A 22,216-nucleotide genomic window follows, 5' to 3' on the forward strand; every position below is an offset into this window, starting at 1 on the left:
TATAAACTTTTTAAATCAAATTGTTGTACACCTGAAATTAATGTAACAGAGTGTGTCAACTATGCTCAAATAAAAAAAATTAAAAAATTACTTTTGGTTAAGTCAGTGCACATGAGGAAGGACTATAGTCTTTTTAAACATAAAATCCTCTGGAGTCCCAATATATGTGTGTGGCGGGGGGACCATCAAAGTATTTTGATGACTGAGATGCCATTTCTTAGAGGTTTTTCTCTAGAACATAAAGAAAAATACCAAAACAACACAGTTTCAACAGGAACAGCCTGGCTCCAGGAGGAATCAAACCAAAGGCCAGCATGGTTCCAGTAAGAACAGTCCAATTCCAAAACTGAGCCAGACTAGAGGCTAAATGGGTACTCTTGGAAAAAAACAAAGCCTTAAAACAGATCCTGAATAAAGCCTGGAGAGCTGGAACACAAAGAGAGCAGAGCTCAAAACCCAGGAGAAAATTTACTCTCAAACTAAATGGTCAGCAGGACCCAGTGAGCCCAGTTGGCTCTGTGGGCACCAGCACCTGTTTGCTCACTAGCCTTGGTGTAATTGAGGGTCTTTGCTGGATCTCGTTTCTGATCACAAGTAATGTTAACCTTAGAAATAAAATTACCGGTTATTTTACCAGTAAAATATAGGTTTATTTGGGAACAGCAGATGATTGCAACCTGGGACAAGAAAGCTGTGGCAAACCATAGGCAAATGCAGAAATCAAAGGATTGAAAGGTTCTTTTATAGAGGAAAGGGGAATTTGGGAGGGGTTGTTGTAAACTAAAAGTCCACTGGAGTAAATGGGGAGCTGAAAGTGTATTGGCTTTTCATTGGCTGAGCGGTGAGAGTCTGTCATTGGCTGACCTGTTGCCCGGCAGAAGAAATCTTCCTTCTTCCTGCTGGGTTAGTAAAGTAGTAGCTAGTGGTGTTCATTTACAAGGTGCATCTTTTCCTGTTAGGTCTGCAACTGACCATGAGTGGTAATGTGGGAGAGTGTGAGAGTGCTCCCTGCTGTCCTCTTGACTCCACGCTAAACCAGGTTTCCTTTTATTAATTTTTACAAAGTAAATGTGAAAACACTTAAAGCTGTAAAAATTAAAACTAAAATTATTTTAGTACAAAAATCACAGTTTAGATGTAACAGAATAGAGAGCTCAGAAACATCAAGGCCTTTATAAAGAGACACACACTGTTTTTCTAGGAATTTGACAAGTGTTTTCAAATTCCTATTAGCCTTGGCTCAAAATGAAGTAACAGGAACCAGATTTAGCCTCCTGCCTATAATAAATATTAAAAGGAGATGGGTTTGAAGACATTGGATATAAGACAATGAAGAGCAGTGAACCTTGAGAGATGAGTAATAAACCAGGTAAGCCCTTGAACTTCCCCGGATGGAGAAAAAGTTCAGGTCATAAGCCAGAGAAGGGAAACCCAAGTGGAGGATCTTCCCCCTCAAGTATCAGCCGATTGCTGAGCAACAAAGGCCTGTGCAACCCAGAGGAAAGAACCACTGGACAGGATTAGAAGGAAATACTGTGAGCTCACACAGGCCAGGAATAGTGCCTGTTTCCACCAGACAGACTGAAAAATCTTCATAATTCACATGGCACGGAGGAAAACTACTCAAAAGGGTTTTGCCTCAATAGTGGGGCAAAATTAGGCCTGAATGCTTAATAGAGATAATTTTTATATTAAATTTGGGGGAGAAAACATACATCTCAGAAATCTTAAAAGTCGCTTTCATTTTTGCATGAATTACGTATGCAGAATTACACAGTCTTATATAAATAAAATTTTAAAGAAGCCTAAATTCATGGTCTCCATAAAGTGAGTTGTACACTTAATATGATCCAATTAAAATAGCATTTGCATACTTTTCAACACCAAAAGTAATTCTAATATTTATCTAGGTGACTATATTCATCAGTACAATGGTGATAAACAATAAAGCTTAATTTCCTGTATTATTAGCTTTTTAATCTAAAACTAAAATAATCAGTGTGATGATGGTGCAAGTCAACAGAACAGAACTAAAGGGAAAGTCAGTAAAGCAACCAGGATGGGAGAAGCAGAAACAGAAGAAAAGTGAGAGAGAATGGTTTCAAATCAGTTTGAAATGCTTGAGAAAATAGTTATTTGTGGGAAGGTAAGCTAGCTCACAAAACAAATGTAAAAAGAAATCAAAGACATAACATGATGAAGTATAAACGATTTTGAAAACTATCTTGTGGTATGGAAGGCTTTTGTATGAATTACACCAAAGCAGAGACAAGAAAAGAAGGCTTCCAGACAGCAGCACCAGGATAAGTGTGCCCATGCTCATAGGCAGAGGTCTCTCTCATCTCTCTGGCTGAAGTCCAGCTGAAGTTACTGAGTCTGCTATGGAGAAAGAGAAGGGACATTTCTGGAACTTCTTTAGTGGTGGCTTAAGTTTTGAAACCACAGAAGAAAGTCTGAGGAACTACTGCAAGCCATGGGGAAAATTTACAGACTGTGTGGTCATAAGAAATCCCTCATGAAAGAGCTCAAGAGTATTGGGTTTTGTAACTTTTTCATACATGACAGAGGTTGGTGCTATCATGGCTGCAAGATCTCATTCGATTGATGGGAGAGTGGTTGAGTCAAAATGTACTGTAGCAAGAGAAATCTGGAAGACCTGGTGCTCATGTAACTATGAAGAAGCTACCTGTGGTGGAATTAAAGAAGATACTAAGGAACATCACCTAAGAAACTATGCAAGGAATATGGAAAACTTGATACCATTTGAGATCATTACTGATAGGCAGTCTGGAAAGAAGAGAGGCATTGGTTTTATTACTTTTGATGATCATGATCCTGTGGATAAAATTGTACTGTGGAAATACCATACCATCTGTGGTCAGAAATAAGAAAGTCTTTGTGCAGGCAAGAAATGCCAGGAATCAAAAGTTCTAGGAGTGGCAGAGGAAGGTATTTTGCTGCGAAGGATTAATGCAGAGGCAGTGGATCAGGAGGCAAGATTAGAAGAGGTTCTCATGGGTATGGAAGAAGACATGGATTTGGAGATGGCTATAATGGGTATGGAAGAGGATTTGGAGGTGGCATTTTTGGAGGCAGCATGGTTATGAAGGAGAAGAATGAAGATACAGTGGTGGAGATACAGGCTGTGGAAACAGGGTGGGGGCTACAGAGGTGGTTTTGACAACAATGTAGGAAGAAATTATGCAAGTGGAAATTACAATGATTTTGAATATAACTAACAACCTTATAACTCTTGTCCAAGGAAGAGTGGACATTTTGGTGGCAGCAGTAACATAGTGGGACCATGTGGTGAAGAAAACTATAGTTCAGGAAGGAGTGGAGGAAGTGAGGACTGTGAGGGAGGAACCAATAATGAGTTTCTTCCTATATTCCGTGGGTTTCACTGTATAACTTGGAGAGGACAAGAGCCCAGAAGTAGCAAAACAGCTTTGGGTTATCAAAATAACAATATTTAGAAAATTTATATCTCAGACATGCATAAATATGAAATAATATGGTCATACTTCCCCCAGCATACAATTATCCTGAATACAAATGAAGACACTAACCCTTTTTCCAGAAAATGATGCAAAGACCTTAAATAATGTTCACTGTTCTCCTTGATATCCTATAACTTAAATACCATAATGTTTTTTTCTGCAGAAAAAGCATTTGACAAAATACAACATCCTTTCCTGATTAAAACTCTTCAGAGTATAGGGATAGAGGGAACATTCCTCAAGTTCATAAAATCCATCTATGAAAAACCCACAGCGAATATCAACCTCAATGGGGAAAAGCTGAAAGCCTTTCCCTTAAGATCAGGAACACGTCAAGGATGCCCACTCTTGCCACTATTGTTCAACATAGTACTAGAAGTCCTGGCAACAGCAATCAGACAACAAAAAGAAATAAAAGGTATTCAAATTGGCAAAGAAGAAGTCAAACTCTCTCTTTTTGCAGACGACATGATACTTGATGTGGAAAACAAAAAGACTCCACCCTCAAATTACTAGAACTCATACAGCAATTCAGTAATGTGGCAGGATACAAAATCAATGCACAGAAAACAGTTGCTTTCTTATACACTAACAACGCAACGGTAGAAAGAGAAATTACAGAAACGATTCCATTTACAATAGCACCAAAAACCATAAGATACCTCGGAATAAACCTAACCAAAGAGGTAAAGGATCTATAGTCTAGGAACTACAGAACACTCATGAAAGAAATTGAAGAAGACACAAAAAGATGGAAAAAACATTCCATGCTCATGGATTGGAAGAATAGACATTGTTAAAATGTCTATGCTACCCAGAGCCATCTATACCTTCAATGCCATCCCGATTAAAATTCCAATGACATTTTTCAAAGTGCTTGAACAAACAATCCTAAAATTTTATGGAGTCGGAAAAGACCCCGAATCGCCAAGGAAATGTTGAAAAAGAAAAACAAAGCTGGGGGCATCACGTTGCCTGATTTCAAGCTATATTACAAAGCTGTGATCACCAGGACAGCGTGGTACTGGCACAAAAACAGACATACAGACCAATGGAACAGAATAGAGAATGCAGATATGGCTTCTCAACTATATGGTCAAATAATTTTTGACAAAGCAGGAAAAAACATGCAATGGAAAAAAGACAGTCTCTTCAATAAATGGTGCTGGGAAAATTGGACAGCCACATGCAGAAGAATGAAACTCAACCATTCTCTAACACCATTCACAAAGATAAACTCAAAGTGGATGAAAGACCTCAAGGTGAGACAGGAATCCATCAAAATCCTAGAGGAGAACATAGGCAGTAACCTCTTTGACATCGCCCACAGGAACTTCTTTTAAGATACATCTCCAAAAGCTAGTGAAACAAAAGCGAAAATGAACTTTTGGGACTTCATCAAGATAAAAAGCTTCTGCACAGCAAAGGAAACAGTCAACAAAACAAAGAGGCAACCCACAGAATGGAAGAAGATATTTGCAAATGACACTACAGATAAAGGGCTGGTATCCAAGATCTATAAAGAACTTCTCAAACTCAACACCCCAAAAACAAATAAGTCAAAAAATGGGCAGAAGACACAGACACTTCTCTGAAGAAGACATACGAATGGATGGATAACAGACACATGAAAAAATGTTCATCATCATTAGCCATCAGGGAAATTCAAATCAAAACCACACTGAGATACCACCTTACACCAGTTAGAATGGCAAATGGACAGGGCAAGAAACAACAAATGTTGGGGAGGTTGTGGAGAAAGGGGAACCCTCTTACACTGCTGGTGGGAATGCAAGTTGGTATGGCCACTTTGGAAAACAAGGTGGAGGTGCCTCAAAAAATTAAATATAGAGCTACCCTATGACCCAGAAATTGCACTACTAGGTATTTACCCCAAAGACACAGATGTAGTGGAAAGAAGGGCCCCCAGTGCACCCCAGTGTTCATAGCAGCAAAATCCACAATAGCCAAACTGTGGAAAGAGCCAAGATGCCCTTCAACAGATGAATGGATAAAGAAGATGTGGTCCATATATACAATGGAATATATAAGCCAGGAATATAACTCAGCCATCAGAAAGGATGAATACCCAACTTTTACATCAACATGGATGGGACTGGAGGAGATGATGCTAAGTGAAATAAGTCAAGCAGAGAAAGGCAATTATCAGATGGTTTCACTTATTTGTGGAACATCAGGAATATCAGGGAGGACATTAGGAGAAGGAAGGGAAAAATGAAGGGAGGGAAATCAGAGGGAGAGATGAACCATGAGAGACTATGGACTCTGAGAAACAAACAGGGTTTTAGAGGGGAGGGGGTGGGGGGAGGGGGGGTGGGCCCGGTGGTGGGTATTAAGGAGGGCACGTATTGCATGGAGCACTGGGTATTATACGAAAACAATGGATCGTGGATCACCACATTAAAAACTAATGATGTATTGTATGGTGACTAACATAACATAATAAAAATTTTTAAGAAATGCCATAATGTAAAATTAACAGTATTTAAATACTATAATGTAAAGTCAATGCATCTTACATTACATGATAAGGGGATAAGAGAGTGACAAAAACAAAGTATACTGTATTATGTGCACACACACATGCTTACACACAGCACACAAACATGTTCATAACAAAATAAGGTAGAAACATTCATGGCAATTACAGTCTTCATTTCTGTAACTGCTCACATGGTTGTAGCTGGTATTAATAACTACCTTTGTGCACTACCTATTCCATAGTCTCTTTGCCCTCAGCAAACATCTCAGCTGGTCATGGTTCTTTGCCTGGTGGGGTGACCCTAACCTTCATTCCTGAAGGGCTTGAGCCAGTAGCGGTCCTGCCTAGATTGCACTGTTGCACTTTTCCATTGACTTTAACCACAGGGCATGGCAATACTAAGGCACCTTAAGGAATCTCCTCTGTTCCAGACCTACTCTTTCTTACCTCCATTGTGGAGTAGGGTTCAGCTTCTCTAGGTAGTCAAAATCAATCAGCCCAGCCAGCATAGCAACTCCTTTCTCTGCCTGTTGATTCAGAGGCAGAAGGAGTCCAAAATGGCCAGATGACAGTCTTAACTCCCGGTTCGATAAAATCATTATTGCGTCTCCTAGTGGAAGCATTCCTGCCTTTGGAACTAAGACTTCTAGGCTAGCAGAGTATAAGACTATGGGTACAGGAAGCAAAAATATTGTTAGCATCTTAGTAGGGATAGTTATGAGTGGCCACTCCCAATTCCACCCCTTGATTCCCAGACCTGTGAATCCTGGCTATGGGATAAGAGCACCATATACTGAGTGCCCATTCAGAGTATATTCAGCCTTCTGAAGCATCTTGTCTCATTCCTTCAAGGTATTGTCACCTGAGTGGAAATGTGGTGTGAATCACTACCCCTGCATCTTCCCAGTCCTTGATGTAGCACTAATCTCTTCAATCCCTCCAGGAATTCAGTGCTACTTTTACTTTACTATTTTTCTAAGTAGAGGCAGTTCTAGTGGCTTCCACTTGGCCTTTCCCACCATGGTAGCCCTTACTCCACAGGTCAGAGAATCAATGTGGGAATTCGTCAGTTACTAGTCTATTTATTCCAATTATGCATTCTGGAACTGGGGAAATAACCACAGAATGCATTTGGGGACCCACTAGCCCCACTGTGAGAGGGATATGAACTAGAACTCCATTTATCTATCATGTTAACCCCATAAGCCCCTATTTTGACTGGTGGACACCAGTGACATTGAGTCTCCTGGAATTGGTGTCATTTCAGATCCAGTGCCCAGCAGTCACCAAAGGGTCTATTATTATTATTCCCTTTTCCCCAGTGCACAGACACTCTGGTAAAGGCTATGGGTTCCTTTGGGAAAGGCTGGGAGAACAACTAACATACATTTTGGCAGTATACCAGTGTTCTTCCTCAAAGGAACCCACCCTTCCCTTCATTCAAGGAGCTCTAGATCTGGCCCAATTCAGGGACTGTGACTCCCTGTTTTTATGATACAGGTTCAAATTTTGTTCACTTGACCTAGAACTTTTCTCACTTATACAGACCAAGTAAGAATGCAGTAGGCTTCCAATCTACTTCACAATCTACTGACACCACAATCAACTAGCCAAAGCCATAGATCTGGAAGCAGAGAATGGTGGTGGGGGTGGATTCTGAAGGGAATCAGCATTGTCTTGCAAGGCAACTGCCTCAAGAGAGGCCATTACAGTTTCCTCAGATAATGCAGAGTTAAATTTCTCAGACTGGGTGGAGAAGCTGCTTCTACTGACAAACAAGACTCATCAGAATTTAGGGGCTCAATGTCCCCAGCTTCATCAAGGTCTTTCCACACATCCCCATGCCAACTTCCAGGATCCCATTTCTTCCCAGTTATGCCCTCATTTTAACAATAAACACCCTGCAAAACTGGGAGTTCAGTGTGCAATGTGCACTGTAAGTCAGCCATTTGCAAAATGCAATTCTGGGCTTGATTTTCAGCAATTTTAACCATGTGGCTACAGGAAATAAGAGCCTCTTTCAGGGAAGACATAGACGCTTTCCAGTCATTTATGTGGCACTTGAGCTAGAAATTTAAATCCTGATCTCATCCTTTTTTTCTCCACTTTGTTCAGTCACATGAGGAGCAACTAGCCAAATTCATTAGACTCATTAGCTTGACAAAAATGTTTGAAAATATATACATTGCCACTTAGATTCTTAGTTCTTATAAGTGTTTGATTAGAAGTATCCAATGATGTGATTTCATTCATATGTGGAATTTAAGAAACAAAACAAACAAAGAAAAAAAATAGACAAATGAAAAAACAGACTCCTAATTATAGAGAACAAACCAATGGTTACCAGACGGTGGGTAGGTGTGTGGCCGAAGGGGACTAAGAGAACAGGCGAAGGGAATTAAGAGTACATGTATCATGATGAGCACTGAATAATGTATAAAATTATTGAATCACAATATTGTATACCTGAAATTAATATAACACTGTATGTTAACTATGCTGGAATTTTTAAAAAAATAAGAAGTATCCAATGATAATATTTCATATATCTCTGTTGCCAAATCACACAATGGACTATCGGTGCCCTCTTTATCTCAACATCACTCATCATCAGGGAAATATAAATCAAAACGACAATGAGATACAACCTCACACCGGTCCCACAACCTCAATCCCACATCCCTGATATCATGACCTGAGCTGAAACCAAAAGTCGGACACATAACTGACTGTGCCACCCAGGCGCCCCAAAGACAAAGAATGAATCTTGACAACAGCGAAAGGGAAGTGAATCATTACATGCAAGGGATACTCAATAAGAATATTTGCAGATTTCTCATCAGAAGTTTTAGAGGCCAGAAGATAGTGGGTCAATACATTTGGAGTGCTAAAAGGAAAAAAAAAACTGTCATCCAAAAATCCTATATCCACCAAAACTGAGAGAGAAATCAAGACGTTCCCAGATAAACAAAAAATTTAGGGAGTTTATGACATTAGACCTGCCCTACAAGAAATACTCAAGGGAGTCCTAAAAGGTGAGCAAAAGGATACTAGATTCACTCAAAGGCATATGGAGAAATAAAGATCTCCATAAAGGTAAATACATGTATTATTATATAAGCTAATGTTATTGTAACAATGATTCGTAACTATCCTTTTTGTTTTCTTCATGATTTGAGATTAATACATTTAAATAAAAACAATTACTAATGTAAAGCTGGTATTACTATAACTTTGGTTTGTAAACTCTAGATCTTGTTTTTTACATAAATTGGGAGACTAATACACTTAAAGGAATTATTAGTTTAGGTTTTCAGAAACAAAGTGTATAAAGATGAAATTTTGTGACATCAGCACTGAAAGGGATGGAGACAGAGTTGTAAAAGAACAGAGTTTTTGTGTTATTGAAGTTAAGCTGCCATAAATTCAAACTAGCATGTTATAACTTAAGGATGTTAAATGTAATCCCCATGGTAACCACAAATAAAATAGCAACAGAATATACACAAAAGGAAATTAAGAAGGAATTTAAACAGTTCACAACAAAAAACATCAACTAAATACAAAAGAAGATAGGGATGTAGGAAATTAGAAACAAGAAAACTATATGGCATATAGAAAACAACACAATAACAGAAGAAACTCCCTGTTTATCAGTAATTATTTTAAATATGAATGAATTAAACTCTCAAATCAAAAGCCAGAGATTGGCAAAATGGATAAAAACACATATGCTGGTTTTTCAGGAAAAGATGGCAGAGGAGTAGGGAACCCTATTCCAACTGGTCCCTGGAATTGAGGAGGATATCTACCAGACCACTCTGAACACCCACGAAATCAGCCTTAGATGTAAGAAGACAGATCTGGATCTCTGCAAACAGAATATTGCAGGTGGTTGGTTTTGAGGTACAAAGTGGGGAGCCGTGATTCCGTGGGCAGATATCGGAGGATAAACAGCAGGGGGAGGGAGCCGAACCATCCGGATCCTACACCACAGGTGAGCGATAGCCTCCCACACTGGGGACGGGGCACCGACTCGCAGACCAGTAACAATGGGGAAAGGACTGTAGGGCAGCCCCCTGGACAGAAACCCGGAGCAGCGGGGCCACGCGTGCGAACTGGGGGCAACTGGCAGTTTTAGAAGCACAAAGGGCAGAGACATGCCCAAACCTGGAGGTGAGGACTGAGAGCACTGCTGAGGGGTGCACAACCCAGGACACTGCAGTTTATAGCAGCACAGACAGAAATGGAGATAGTGTGGTCTGGAGAGCTCACTGAAGAACAGACTGCAATCTCTCTGCTCTGAGGCAGAGGGTTGGAAACGGTCTCTTCTGCTCTGACTCTCAGAAGAGACTCAGAAAACCAAGGGAAAGCCGCCAGAGAACAAAAGCCCCAAAAAACCGGTTTTCACTGAGCCCATCCACTGCCACAGGGGGCAGGACAACTCTGCCCAAAGAGGGTTGCGTGAGTAACAGGCAGCAGACCCCTCCCCAGAAGACAGGCTGGAAAAACAAGAGGCCAGCAACCCTAAGGTCCCTATAAAACAGGTGCATCTTGCTTGGGTTCTGGTCAATAATTTGGACTCTACATTCCCTCAACCACCCCTCAACAGAATGACTGGGAGGAGGAACCCCCCAAATAGGAAAAACTCAGAGACTATGACTTCTGCCACAGATTTACAAATGGATACAGATATAACCAAGATGTCAGAGATGGAATTCAGGGTAGCAATTCTGAAGACGATAGGTAAAATGGAGAAATTGATTAATGGCAACACAGAGTCTCTAAGGGCAGAAATGAAAGCTGAATTGGCAGAACTTAAAAATGCTATCAATGAGATCCAATCTAATCTAGATAATCTAACAGCTAAGGTAAGCAAGGCAGAAGAACGAATTAGTGACATAGAAGACCAATTAATAGACAAAAAGGGAAAAGAGGAGGCCAGGGAAAAACAACTCAGAATCCATGAAAATAGAATCAGAGAAATAAGTGATATCATGAAACGTTCCAATGTCAGAATTATTGGAATCCCTGAGGGGGTGGAGAGAGAGAGAGGACTAGAAGATATATTTGAGCAAATCGTAGCTGAGAACGTCCCTAATCTGGGGAATGAAACAAACATTCGTGTACTAGAGGCAGAGAGGACCCCTCCCAAGATCAAGGAACAAGCTAATGCCCTGGCATGTAATAGTAAAACTCACAAATAGTAGAACCAAGGAAACCATCTTAAAGGCAGTGAGGGGGAAGAGATTCCTAACATACAGAGGGAGGAACATCAGAATAACATCAGACCTATCCACCAAGTCCTGGCAAGCCAGAAAGAGATGGCAAGACATATTCAGGGTACTAAACGAGAAGAACATACCACCAAGAATACTTTATCTGACAAGGCTGTCATTTAGAATGGATGGAGAGATGAAGAGCCTCCAAGACTGGCAGAAACTGAAAGAATATGTTAACATTAAGCTGGCCCTGCAAGAAATATTAAGGGGGGTTCTATAAAAGGAGAAAGACCCCAAGAGTGATACAGAAAAGAAATTTACAGAGACAATCTATAAAAACAAGGTCTTCACAGGCAACATGATGACAAATTCATATCTTTCAATAATCACTCTCAATGTGAACGGCCAAAATGCTCCCATAAAAGGGCACAGGGTTGCAGACTGGATAAAAAGACAGGACCCATCCATATGCTGTCTACAAGAGACTCATTTTGAACCTAAAGATACATCCAGACTGAAAATGAAGGGATGGAGATCCATCTTCCATGCCAACGGACCTCAAAAGAAAGCTGGGGGAGCAATTCTTATATCAGACAAATTAGATTTTAAGCTAAAGATTGTAGTTAGAGACACAGAAGGACACTATATTGTTCCTAAAGTGTCTATCCATCAAGAAGATCTAACAACTGTAAATATCTACGCCCCCAACATGGGAGCAGCCATCTACATAAGCCAACTGTTAACCAAAATAAAGAGTCATATTGATAACAATACATTAATTGTAGGAGACCTCAATACTCCACTCTCAGCAACAGACAGATCATCTAAACAGAAAATCAACAAAGAAACAAGAGTTCTGAATGACACACTGGACCCGATGGACCTCATAGATATACACAGAACATTCCACCCTAAAACAACAGAGTACTCATTCTTCTCGAGCGCACATGGAACTTTCTCCAGAATAGACCACGTTCTGGGTCACAAATCAGGTCTCAACCGATACCAAAAGATTGAGATTATTTCCTGCATATTCTCAGACCACAATGCTTTAAAACTGGAACTCAATCACAAGAAAAAAATTGGCAGAAATCCAAACACTTGGAAGCTAAATACCACTCTGCTCAAGAATGTTTGGGTCAACCAGGAAATCAAAGAAGAACTTAAACAATTCATGGAAAACAATGAAAATGAAAACATATTGGTCCAAAACCTATGGGATACTGCAAAGGCGGTCCTAAGGGGGAAATACATAGCCATCCAAGCCTCACTTAAAAAAATAGAAAAATCCCAAATTCACCAACTAACTCTACACCTTAAAGAACTAGAGAAAAAGCAACAAACGATACCTAAGCCATGCATTAGAAGAGAAATAATTAAGATTAAAGCAGAGATCAATGATTTAGAAACCAGAAACACAGTCAATCAGATCAACGAAACCAGAAGCTCGTTCTTTGAAAGAATTAATAAGATCAATAAACCACTGGCCAGACTTATCAAAAAGAAAAGAGAAATGACCCAAATTAATAAAATTAAAATGAAAGGGAGAGATCAGGACTAACACCAAGGAAATAGAAACAATTATTAGAAATTCTTATCAACAACTATACGCCAATAAACTGAGCAACCTGGATGAAATAGATGCCTTCCTGGAAACTTATAAACTACCAAGACTGAAACAGGAAGAAATTGACAACCTGAATAGGCCAATAACCAGTAACGAGATTGAAGCAGTGATCAAAAACCTCCCAAAAAACAAGAGTCCAGGGCCTGAGGGATTCTCTGGGGAATTCTACCAAACATTCAAAGAGGAAATAATACCTATTCTCCTGAAGCTGTTTCAAAAAAATAGAAACAGAAGGAAACCTTCCAGACTCATGCTATGAGGCCAGCATTACCGTAATCCCCAAACCAGGCAAAGACCCCATCAAAAAGGAGAATTTCAGACCGATATCCCTGATGAATATAGATTCCAAAATCCTCAACAAAATCCTAGCTAATAGGGTCCAGCAATACATTAAAAGGATCATCCACCACAACCAATGGGGATTTATCCAGGGGTGCAAGGGTGGTTCAACATTTACAAATCAATCAATGTGATAGAACACATTAATAAGAGGAGAGAGAAGAACCATATGGTCCTCTCAATTGATGCAGAAAAAGCATTTGACAAAATACAGCATTCTTTCCTGATTAAAACTGTTCAGGGGCGCCTGGGTGGCTCAGTCATTAAGCGTCTGCCTTTGGCTCAGGTCATGATCCCAGGGTCCTGGAATTGAGCCCCGCATTGGACTCCCTGCTCCATGGGAAGCCTGCTTCTCTGTCTCCCACTCCCCCTGCTTGTGTTCCCTCTTTCACTGTGTCTCTCTCTGTCAAATAAATAAATAAAATCTTAAAAAAAAAAAGACTCTTCAAATACAGGAATAGAGGGAACATTCCTCAAGTTCATAAAATCCATCTATGAAAAACCCACAGTCGATATCATCCTCAATGGGGAAGAGATGAGAGCCTTTCCCTTAAGATCAGGAACACGTCAAGATGCCCACTCTCACCACTATTGTTCAACATAGTACTAGAAGTCCTAATCAGACAACAAAAAGAAATAAAAGGTATTCAAATTGGCAAAGAAGAAGTCAAACTCTCTCTCTTCACAGATGACATGATACTTTATGTGGAAAACCCAAAAGACTCCACCCCCAAATTACTAGAACTCATACAGCAATTCAGTAATGTGGCAGGATACAAAATCAATGCACAGAAATCAGTTGCTTTCTTTCTTTCTTTTTTTTTTAAGATTTTATTTATTTACTTGGCAGAGAGAGACAGTGAGAGAGGTAACACAAGCAAGGGGAGTGGGAGAGGGAGAAGCAGGCTTCCCCCCAAGCAGAGAGCCTGATGCAGGGCTTGATCCCAGGACCCTGGGATCATGACCTGAGCTGAAGGCAGTCACTTAACCAACTGAGCCACCCAGGCACCCCAGAAATCAGTTGCTTTCTTATACACTAACAACGCAACTGTAGAAAGAAATTAGAGAAACAATTCCATTTACAATAGCACCAAAAACCGTAAGATACCTCGGAATAAACCTAACCAAAGAGGTAAAGGATCTATACTCTAGGAACTACAGAACACTCATGAAAGAAATTGAAGAAGACACAAAAAGATGGAAAAACATTCCATGCTCATGGATTGGAAGAATAAACATTGTTAAAATGTCTATGCTACCCAGAGCCATCTATACCTTCAACGCCATCCCGATCAAAATTCCAATGACATTTTTCAAAGTGCTAGAACAAACAATCCTAAAATTTGTATGGAATCAGAAAAGACCAAGGAATCACCAAGGAAATGTTGAAAAAGAAAAACAAAGCTGGGGGCATCACGTTGCCTGATTTCAAGCTATATTACAAAGCAGTGATCAGCAAGACAGCATGGTACTGGCACAAAAACAGACATATAGACCAATGGAATAGAATAGAAAGCCCAGATATGGACCCTCAACTCTATGGTCAAATAATCTTCGACAAAGCAGGAAAAAACATGCAATGGAAAAAAGACAGTCTCTTCAATAAATAGTGCTGGGAAAATTAGACAGCTATATACAGAAGAATGAAATTTGACCATTCTCTAACAGCATGCCCAAAGATAAACTCAAAATGGATGAAAGACCTCAATGTGAGACAAGGATCCATCAAAATCCTAGAGGAGAACATAGGCAGTAACCTCTTCGACATCGGACACAGAAACTTCTTTCAAGATACATCTCCAAATTCTGGTGATGCAAAAACGAAATAGATTTTAAAATAAAAAAAAAAAAGTTTACATTCCCACCAATAGTGGAAGAGGATTTCACTTTCTCTGCATTCATGCCAACATGTGTTTGTTTCCTGGGTTGTTAATTTTAGCCATTCTGACCGGTGTGAGGTGATATCTCATTGTGGTTTTGATTTGTATTTCCCTGATGACGAGTAATGTTGAGCATTTTTCATGTGTTTGTTGGCTATTTGTATGTTTTTTTAATAATTTAAATGCAATTAGCCAACATAGAGTAAGTACATTATTAGTTTCAGATGTAGTGTTCAATAATTCATCAGTTGCCTATAACACCCAGTACTCATCACATCATGAGCCCTCTTTAATGCCCATCACCCAATTACCTCATCCCCCCCACCTCCCCTCCAGCAACCCTGTTTGTTTCCTATAGTTAAGAATTTCTCATAGTTTATCTCGCTCTCTGATGATTTCCCATTGAGTTTTTCCCTCCCTTCCCCTATGATTCTCTGAGCTGTTTCTTATATTCCACATGAGTGAAACCATAGGATAATTGTCTTTCTCTGACTTTTTTTGCTCAGCATAATAACTTCCAGTTCCATCCACGTCGATGTAAATGGCAAGTGTTCATTCTTTCTGATGGTTGAATAATATTCCATTGCATATATATACCACATCTTCTTTATCCATTCATCTCTCCATGAACATTTGGGCTCTTTCCATAGTTTGGCTATTGTGGACACTGCTGCTATGAACATTGGGGTGCATGTGCCCCTTTGGATCACTACATTTGTATCTTTGGGGTAAATACCTAGTAGTGCAATTGCTGGGTCATAGGGTAGCTCTGCTTTTAACTTCCTGAGGAACCTCCATACTGTTTTCCAGAGTGGCTGTACCGGCTTGCATTCCCACCAACAGTGTAAGAGGGTTCCCCTTCCTCTGAATCCTCGCCAACATTTGTTGTTTCCTGTCTTGTTAATTTTAGCCATTCTAACTGGTGTGAGGTGGTATCTCATTGGGGTTTTGATTTGTATTTCCCTGATGCCAAGGGATGTGGAGCATTTTTTCATGTGTATGTTGGCCATTTGGATGTCTTCTTTGGAGAAATGTCTGTTCATGTCTTCTGCCCATTTCTTGGTTGGATTCTTTATTTTTGGGGGTGTTGAGTTTAAGTTCTTTATAGATCTTGGATACTAGCCCTTTATCTGATATGTAATTTGCAAATATCTCTTCCTATTCCATAGGTTGCCTTTTAGTTTTCTTGACTGTCTCCTTTGCTGTGCAGAAGCTTTTTATCTTGATTAAGTCCCAATACTTCATTTTTGCTTTTGTTTCCCTTGCCTTTGGAGATGTGTCTAGCAAGAAGTTGCAATACCATTTAGAATGATTATTGAAAGATATGAATTTATTGTCATCATGTTGCCTGTGAAGACCTTGTTTTTATAGATTGTCTCTGTAAATTTCTGTTCCATATCACTCTTGGGGTCTTTCTCCTTTTATAGAACCACCCTTAATATTTCTTGCAGGGCTGGCTTAGTGGTCACATATTCTTTCAGTTTCTGCCGGTCTTGGAAGCTCTGCATCTCTCCATCCATTCTAAATGACAGCCTTGCCAGATAAAGTATTCTTGGCAGCACGTTCTTCTCGTTTAGTACCCTGAATGTGTCTTGCCATTCCTTTCTGGCTTGCCAGGACTTGGTGGATAGGTCTGATGTTATTCTGATGTTCCTCCCTCTGTATGTTAGGAATCTCTTCCCCCTCACTGCCTTTAAGATGGTTTCCTTGGTTCTACTATTTGTGAGTTTTACTATTACATGCCAGGGCATTGATCTGTTTTCCTTGATCTTGGGAGGGGTCCTCTCTGCCTCTAGTACACGAATGTTTGTTTCATTTCCCAGATTAGGGATGTTCTCAGCTACGATTTGCTCAAATATATCTTCTAGTCCTCTCTCTCCACCCCCTCAGGGATTCCAATAATTCTGACATTGGAACGTTTCATGATATCACTTTTTTCTCTGATTCTATTTTCATGGATTCTGAGTTGTTTTTCCCTGGCCTCCTCTTTTCTCTTTTTGTCTATTAATTGGTCTTCTAGATCACTAATTCGTTCTTCTGCCTCACTTACCCTAGCTGTTAGATTATCTAGTTTAGACTGGATCTCATTGATAGCATTTTTAAGTTCTGCCAATTCAGCTTTCATTTCTGCCCTTAGAGACTCTGTGTTGCCATTAATCGATTTCTCCATTCTAGCTATTATCTTCACGATTGCTACCCTGAATTCCATCTCCAACATCTTGGTTATATCTGTATCCATTTGTAAATCTGTGGCAGAAGTCATAGTCTCTGAGTCTTTCCTATTTGGGGGGTTCCTCCTCCTAGTCATTCTGTTGAGGGGTGGTTGAGGGAATGTACAGAGTCCAAATTATTGACCAGAACCCAAACAAGACGCACCTGTTTTAAAGGGACCTTAGGGTTGTCAGCCTCTTGTTCTCCCAGCCTGTCTTCTGGGGGAGGGGCCTGCTGCACTGTTACTCAGGCAACCCTGTTTGAGCAGTTGCCCTGCCCCCTGTGGCAGTGGATGGGCTCAGTGAAAACCGGTTTTTGGGGGCTTTTGTTCTCTGGCGGCTTGCCCTGGTGGCTTTCCACTGGGAAAATTGGACAGCTATATACAGAAGAATGAAACTCGACCATTCTCTAACACCATACACAAAGATAAACTCAAATTGGATGAAAGACCTCAATGTGAGACAGGAATGCATCAAAATCCTAGAGGAGAACATAGGTGGTAACCTCTTTGACATTAGCCACAGCAACTTCTTGCAAGATACATCTCCAAAGGCTAGTGAAACAAAAGCAAAAATGAACTTTTGGGACTTCATCAAGATAAAATCTTCTGCAGAACAAAGGAAACAGTCAACAAAACAAAGAGGCAACCCACAGAATGGGAGAAGTTATTTACAAATGACACTACAGACAAAGTGCTGATTTCCAAGATCTATAAAGAACTTCACAAACTCAACACCCAAAAAACAAATAATCAGGTAAAAAGTCAGCAGAAGTCATGAACAGACACTTCTCCAAAGAAGACATATAAAGGCTAACAGACACATGAAAAAATGTTCATCATCATTAGCCATCAGGGAAATTCAAATCCAAACCACATTGAGATACCACCTTACACCCAGTTAGAGTGGCAAAAATTGACAAGGCAAGAAACAACATATGTTGGTGAGGTTGTGGGGAAAGGGGAACCCTCTTACACTGTTGGTGGGAATGCAAGTTGGTACAGCCACTTTGGAAAACAGTGTGGCGGTGCCTCAAAAATGAAAAATAGATACCGTATGACCCAGCAACTGCACTCCTGGGTATTTACCCCAAAAACACAGATGTAGTAAAAAGAAGGGCTATATGTACCCCAATGTTCATAGCAGCAATGTCCACAATAGCCAAACTGTGGAAAGAGCCAAGATGCCCTTCAATGGATGAATGGATAAAGAAGATGTGGTCCATATATACAATGGAATATTACTCAGCCATCAGAAAGGATGAATACCCAACTTTTACATCAACATGGATGGGAGTGGAGGAGATGATGCTAAGTGAAATAAGTCAAGCAGAGAAAGTCAATTGTCATATGGTTTCACTTATTTGTGGAACATAAGGAATAGCGTGGAGGACATTAGGAGAAGGAAGGGAAAATGAAGGGGGTGGAATTGGAGGGGGAGATGAACCATGAGAGACTATGCACTCTGAGAAACAAACAGGGTTTTAGAGGGGAGGGGGGTGGGAGGATGGGTTAGCCCAATGATGGGTATTAAGGAGGGCATGTACTGCATGGAGCACTGGGTGTTATACGAAAACCATGAATCGTGGATCACTACATCAAAAACTAATGATGTATTGTATGGTGACTAACATAACATAATAAAATTAAATTAAAAAAAAGAAGTTGCAATACCATAAAGCGAAACAGTACTAGAATTTTTGGGGTCCCAGAGCAAGAAGAAAGAGAGAGGGATGGAAGGAATATTTGAGCAAATCATAGCTGAGAACTTCCCTACTCTGGGGAAGAAAACAGGCATTGAAGTCCAAGAGGTAGAGAGAACCCTCTCAAAGTTAATAAAAATAGATCAGCACCCCGACATATAACAGTGAAGCTTGCAAATTTCAGAGATAAAGAGAAAATCCTGAAAGCAGCTTGAGACAAGAAGTTCTTAACCTACAGGGGTAGGAATGTTAGACTGGCAGCATACTTATCCACAGAGACATGGCAAGCCAGAAAGGGCTGGCAGGATATATTCAGGGTACTAAACGAGAAAAACATGCAGCCAAGAATACTTTATTCAGCAAGGCTATCATTCAGAATGGAAGGAGAGATAAAGAGCTTCCTGGACAAACAGAAACTAAAATAATTTGTGATCACTAAACCAGCCCTGAAAGAAATATTAAAGGGGATCCTGTAAGGGTCCCCTTTAGAGAAATGTCTGTTCATGTAAGGGAAGAGAGAGCCCAAAAGTAACATAATCAGAAAGAAACAGAGACAGTGTACAGAAACGAGGACTTTACAGGTAATACAATGTATGTCTTCTTTGGAGAAATATCTGCTCATGCTTTCTGCCCAATTCTTGACTGGATTATTTGTTTTTTGGGTGTTGAGTTTGATAAGTTCTTTACAGATTTTGGATACTAGCCCTTTATCTGATATGTCATTTGCAAATATCTTCTCCCATTTCATAGGTCATCTTTTAGTTTTGTTGATTATTTCCTGAGGTTCCTCAAAAAGTTAAAAATAGAACTATCCTATGACATCACAATTGCACTACTAGGTATTTATCCAAAGGACACAAAAATAGTGATTCAAAGGGGCACATGCACCCTAATGTTTATAGCAGCAATGTCCACAATAGCCAAAATATGGAAAGAGCCCAGATGTCCTTCGATGGATGAATGGATAAAGAAGATGTGAGTTGTATATATAACACACACACACACATATATACATACCCAATGAAATATTCATCAGCCATCAAAAAGAATGAAATCTTGCCATTTGCAACAATGTGGATGGAACTAGAGTGTATTATGCTAAACAAAATAAGTCAGTCAGAGAAAGATAAATACCATATGATTTCACTCATATGTGAAATTTAAGAAACAAAACAGATGAACTTAGGGGAAGGGAAGTTAAAAATAAAATTAGATAAAAACAGAGAGGGAGGCAAACCATAAGGGACACTTAAAAATAGGGAACAAACTGAGGGTTGCTGGAGGAGAAGTGAGTGGGGGGATGGGGTAATTGGGTAAAGGGTATTAACGAGGGCACTTAATGTAATGAGCACTGGGTATTATATGCAACTGATGAATCAATAAACTCTACCCTGAAACTAATAATTCACCATATGTTAACTAAGTTGAATTTTTTTAAAATTTTTTTACAAGAGACAAAGGACATTATAGATTATATTAATAAATATATATTAATAAAAGGCCAATACAGTAAGAAAATATAACAATTGTAAGGATTTACACACCTACTGACAATCAAAATATATGAAGTAAAAACTGACATAATTGAAGAGAGATATAGACAGTTTTTCAATAACAATTGGAGTCATCAATACCCCACTTATAATAATGGACACAAAACTAGACAGAAGATAAGAAAATGGAGGACTTAAACAACACAATATGCCAAATAGATCTAACAGACACATACAGAACACTCAACCCAGCAACAACAGCATACACATTCTTCTCAAGTGGTCATGGAACATTTTCCAGGATAGACCATACATTAGGCCACAATTTGGTCTCATTAGATTTTAAAAGATACATATTGTACAAAGTATCTTCTCTGACCACAAGAGGATAAATTAGAAACCAATAACATAAAGAAAACTGAAAAATTCAAAAAGTTGTAGAGACTAAACCACAAACTCTGAAACAACCAATGGATCAAAAAATATCACAGGGGAAATTAGAAATAGGAGATGAACAAAACCAAAAACACAGCATACCAAAACCTATGGGACACAGCAAGAGCAGGGTTAAAGGAAAAGGTATAGCTGTAAGTATTTCCATTAAAAAAAACAAAAAGAAGAAAGATCTTAAGTCAACAACTTAACTTTACAACTTAAGGAACTAGAAGAAGAACAACCAAAACCCAAGCTAGCAGAAGGGAGGAAATAATAATGATTAAAGCAGGGATACATGAAATAGAAATAATCAATGAAACCAATATATTATTCTTTGAAAGGATCAACAAAATTGACAATACCAGCAGCATTTTTCACAGAGCTAGAACAAACAACCCTAAAACTTATATGGAACCACAAAAGACCCCAAATAGCCAAAGCAATTTTGAAAAAGAAAAGCAAAGCTGGAGGCATCACAATTCTGGACTTCAAATTATATTAAAAAGCTGTAGTGATCAAAATAGTATGGTATTAGTACAAAAATAGACACACAGATCAATGGAACAGAATAGAGAGCCCAGAAATAAACCCACAATTATGTGGTCAATTAATATTCAACAAAAGAGGAAAGAATATCCAGTGGGAAAAAGACTGGTCCCTTCAACAAATGGTGCTGGGAAAACTTAAAAGTAACACGCAAAAGAATGAAACTAGACTAACTTTCTTATACCATGCACAAAAAGAAATTCAAAATGGATGAAAGACCTAAATGTGAGACCTGAAACCATGAAAATCTTAGATGACAGTGCAGGTGGTAAGGTCTCTGACATGAGCTGCAGCAACATTTTTCTAGATAGGTCTCCTGAGGCAAGGGGAATAAAAGCAAAAATAAACTACTGGGACTACATCAAAATAAAAAGCTTCTGCACAGCAAAGGAAACAATCAACAAAACTAAAAGACAATCTATACTTAATGGGAGAAGACATTTGCAAATGACATATCCAAAAAGGGTTAGTATCTAAAATATATAAAGAACATATAAAAGTCAACACCCAAAAGACAAATAATCCAGTTATAAAATGGGCAGAAGACATAAATAGACATTTTTTCAAAGAAGACCTACAGATGGGCAATAGATGAAAAGATGCTCAACATCACTGGTCATCTGGGAAATGCAAATCAAGACTACAATGAGATATCACCTCGCACCTGTCAGAATGGCTAAAATCAAAAACACAGGAAACAAGAAGTATTGGCGAGGATGTGGAGAAAAAGGAACCAACCCTCTTGCAGTGTTGGTGGGC

At 39.4% G+C, this 22,216-nt stretch overlaps 1 pseudogene; it reads left to right on the plus strand.

Annotated features, from left to right (window-relative positions):
* Positions 1 to 2,381: 2,381 nt before the first annotated feature.
* LOC118356185 lies at positions 2,382 to 3,476 on the plus strand (annotated as a pseudogene).
* The last annotated feature ends 18,740 nt before the right edge of the window (positions 3,477 to 22,216 follow it).

Source organism: Zalophus californianus, chromosome 13 (genome assembly GCF_009762305.2).
Source record: "Zalophus californianus isolate mZalCal1 chromosome 13, mZalCal1.pri.v2, whole genome shotgun sequence".
NCBI lineage: Eukaryota > Metazoa > Chordata > Mammalia > Carnivora > Otariidae > Zalophus > Zalophus californianus.